This window comes from Gracilinanus agilis, chromosome 4, assembly GCF_016433145.1.
Source record: "Gracilinanus agilis isolate LMUSP501 chromosome 4, AgileGrace, whole genome shotgun sequence".
Classification (NCBI taxonomy): Eukaryota; Metazoa; Chordata; class Mammalia; order Didelphimorphia; family Didelphidae; genus Gracilinanus; species Gracilinanus agilis.
This window is the reverse complement of record NC_058133.1, coordinates 382,990,046-382,994,552: the sequence shown is the minus strand read 5'-3', so window position 1 is coordinate 382,994,552 and position 4,507 is coordinate 382,990,046.

The following is a 4,507-nucleotide window of genomic DNA, read 5'->3' as shown; positions in this document are numbered from 1 at the left end:
TGGTCTCTGTCATACTGTAAAAACATTTGTTCCTAAAAGAAAGAGGTTTTTAACTTTTGTCTTATTTTTCCAATGATTGAAACCATTACTTTTGGGTAATACTTGCTTTTGCTTTTGGAATCTCTCCGTAGACAATTGGGATATGCTCAGATAGAATTTGGGTTTATAGAAATACCTGAGACAGCATTTATTTATTTCAAGAAACAAATATTTTACTCTTTTTTCAAATAAATATGAGCCTCATAAATTCTAAAAATAAATATAGACATGTTTTATTCTCCTTGTCTCTCACTAGGGGGATCGAAGGTAGTTTCAGGAAGAAGAATGGGAAGCCCGGCTTACTTTGACTATTCAGTTCTAACATATTCCTTCACAGCTGTGAGCATGATACCTGAAGACTAGTGTGATACTCATCCACTCTGGGGCTTTTAATTCACATCTTAATAGCATTAAATTTGTGTAAAAAGTGCAATACTCTGAAACTTGCATTCAGATGATACCAATGACCTAAATGTTGCCTAGATATGTCTGTTCATTTTGGATAAAGTGTTCCTTGAAATTGTACAGTAAGTACTGATGCCATAAATAGAGGATACCCAATTATACTATTAAATTACCCTCTTAAAGAATTTCATTAGCAATAAAGCCCAAAGGAAGATGAAACTAAAACAAAACTCTTCAGGAACTGGGACACCATTCTTCAGAAACAGAATCTTCACTCAGGCCATATTTACATGGCCTAAATATAGCACTCTCTGGAAACCAAAGGCACTATTTAAGCAATTACTATACAACTTGAAGTACTGTTTTTCTCTTTTGTTTTGTTTTTCAACATAGCAGAGACCTTTGCCACCACTTAAAAAATATGATAGTTCAACCTGATTTGAGCAGGACTGAAACGCTCCCCTTTTTGAAATCAGATTGCAGGCAATGTCCTAAAGTCATCCTTCCTCAATAATTTCCCAAACATTTTTTCTTGTCCTGTTGGAATTATTTTCGTTAAAATGATAAGATTGCAAGAGTTCAAACGTTGGTATAGACTACATAGAGTTGTAGCTATAGAAATCACATGCCTATAACTAAAGAATTCTGCATAGTTTACTACCTCCTAATATGGACTTTTATTTAGCTGTTTAAATGAAATTTTATGACTATGACAAGGGAAGAACCATTATTTTAATTACTTTTACTCTCTACTCCCCTACTGAAATAACTTTGAGGTATTTACTGAAACTATCTTAAAAATTCTTATGAATTTAACTCTAAATTATACTTTATGTGGTTTCTCAAAACTCCTCATGCACTTTTGGAGACAATATAGTATCAGTTTCTAACAAGTTCTTAAGGCTTGACTTCAATAGGTTTTGAACAAAACCCACTTTATTAAAACGTATTTTTCTTTCACCTTGAATGACTGCACTTTGGTTTTGCATATATGGTGAATGGCCTATCCAACACTAGAATATGTCATATGTCTTGGAATATTAAAGTATGGCAATGAATAAGTCAATGAAACCTTCTACCTTGGAATCACATGTTCCTTGACTTATTTATACTCATTACAACTTCTAAAGATTCAAGACTGAAGATGCATTATAAGCTCCCATTCACTTTGTTCTGATGATTTTATTATTCAAGCAAATGATTGACTCATCATTTTTATTACAAGAAAAAAAGTTGAGAGAACATGCAGTGTAATAAATAGAAAACTGTCTTTATATTCAAGAAGATCTCCACTTAAATCCTCCTTCTGACATTTACTGTCTATGTGACTATAGGTAAGTCCCTTAACTTCTCAATACCATGCAGACAATACTCTGTGACTATAAGTTTCAGCAAAGTTGTTGGCATGTTTCTCTAGAAAAAAAAAAGTTTCCCTACTGGGAATTCCCTCATATAAATAATATCACAGATCTGCACCAACCTCTCATCTCTCCTCCCAAAAATTAATTTTAAAAATTTTGCTCTCTCAGATTTTATACTGTTTAATGTTGTTCATTCCCTAAGGCCAAGTTAACTACTGATATTATGTTTTTCTTAGTTTATTAGTATTAAATTAAACCAAGTAAAGGATTTTCTGGAGAAAAATAAGCAATTTGTGAAGGCAAGAAAATCAGTAAAACCCTCTTTCCATCTGAACAACAATAACAAAAATTCCTAAAATATTTCTAGCTATTTTCTTTCTAGAAGTCTCCTAAAACTCTTTAGGTTGGTCAGTATAGAAGTAAAGTAACATGACCTCAGAGAATTACCAATAGTTCTCAGAAACAAAAACAATCTGGGCATTCTAGGCTCTCAGTAAATGCATCCAGAATTATATAAAGAAGGGCAGAGCAGTGTCAAAAAATTGAATTCCTGGAGAGTATCTCTCAAACAATACTCATGACATGTTTCGTTCTCTCTAATATTCCTTGTATTAAATGCCCCTTTTAGTTTTCTCTTTCCAGTGGCTAAGACCTTTAGACAAAATCGTGAAGGAGGTAAAGTGTCTCTTTAGTGGCTTCTCATTTCTCCCCGTCACTCTGGGACAGCCAACAGCCCTTGGCTATCATTCTCTTTCTATCACCCAAGACTTGCTGCTTCCATACTCTCTTTTCCACTTTTATCATACTTACCCTTTTCCCAACTGAAATTTAGCCATAGATCTTCAGAGTCGTGGATATCAATGGCCACATTCTGTTAACCTCTCCTGCCCTGGTACATTAGTACAGCACACAATACTCGTTTAAGTTCCCTCCAAAGACAATGTGTTCCTCATCACACACTTCTCTATCTTATTTATTGTTCACTCTAATAGTATAGATTTGAGGTCAGAGGAATTTTTGGTGAATAGGTCTTTCTGAGGCCCATGAATCACCCCCAAGGATATGGAATTATCCCTGTTTGTCTTATTAAATAGGCTTTATGAAAGTTATTTAATGGTATTGAAAAATGAGACCCAGTTCTTTAGTAACCATCAGTGGTAATGCCACATACCTAAGACTGATGCTAAAAATTATTGGAAAACACAATGGTGACAGTAGAAACTATTTTTATAACCCTCATCAAAGTTGAGTTTATTTTTCTAACTGCCTCAAGGCACCTGATGTTAAAAGCAACTGTAATAGAGAGTTACTTGTCACAAACCTGTGTTTGACACAACTGTTTTAGATAATCTCAAAACCACTCATTTTATAGATGAGACAATTAAATGCTAGAGTTCATAGAATTATAAACTGAAAATTAGCAGGTAAATTTAGGTTATCCAATCAAAATGCTTCTTTTTACAGACAAGGAGACTGAGGATCAGAGAAATTAAGAAATGCCCAAAGGTAATTTGTTCAAAGTTTTTGTTCATGGTGGGCCTGGGATGAAGACATTTAAATATGTTTCTGAATGATTTACTATCTATCTATCTATCTATCTATCTATCTATCTATCTATCTATCTATCTATCTATCTATCTATCTGTCTGTCTATCTATCTATCTATCTATTTATCTATTTAAAAAAAGGTAGGAGAGGCATATGGAATAAAATTAAATGGAAGAATACTGATCATAGAGTTATAGGAACTTTTTTTAAATATACAGGATCATAAAATCTGACTTGGAAATCCAGTAAATTAAGCCAATGACCTGATTATGTAAATAGAAATAAAAATAGCTAGTACAAGATTTTCAGTACTGGTACTCAGCACTTAGTGCAGCACCAGGCACATAGTAGGCACTTAATAAATGCTTGTAAATTGATTCAATGGGCCTGTGCTCTCATTGTATTATATGATTGATTAAATATGAATGAATGAATGAATGAATGATGAAAGAATGAATGAGAATGCCAAAACAGGTTCCTTCCTATGGGACATAAACTTGAGAGAATTCCTTCTCACAGAGGAAACTATCAAGCAGTTTATAGAGTATTCAATTTATTGATCAAAAATAAATTCCTTAGTTGAAAAAAAGTATTCTCAATTTCAATAAAAATGCTAAGGCATTAGTTGTTTTGGAAGAGGGTCATGGAATGAGCCACTCTTAAGACAGTAGCTTCCAAATGGAACACCCTTGATCCCTTAATCTGTGGCCCTGAACCCTTTGTCTGCCATCAGTATTTTGAAGAGATCACCATCACAATATTGAAATCCTTGAACTCTATAGTCTCATGCACTCTGCCATCTTGCACAGGATGTAGAGGCAACAATTTAATCAAACCTCCATTCAGCTCCCACATAATATGCCATCATGCTGAGGGATGTTATTTATCAAAGCAGGATAATTCCTAATTTAGTCAATTCCCTCTGTATTTAGGCTTATAAGTTTTCCTGAAATTTTTAAAGCAAATGACTTTAAAATCAAGACTACATTTAATATGGTCTTCTATCACATTGCTTTGTTCCATCACTGTATGATATTAATATATATTTGTCATAGATCATTCTACATTGTGTAGCACTGGCTGTTGAATTTTGTTTGAGATTCTTTTAAAAATATGTTCATTCTTGTTTCTTGATGAGACCACTGACATACAAT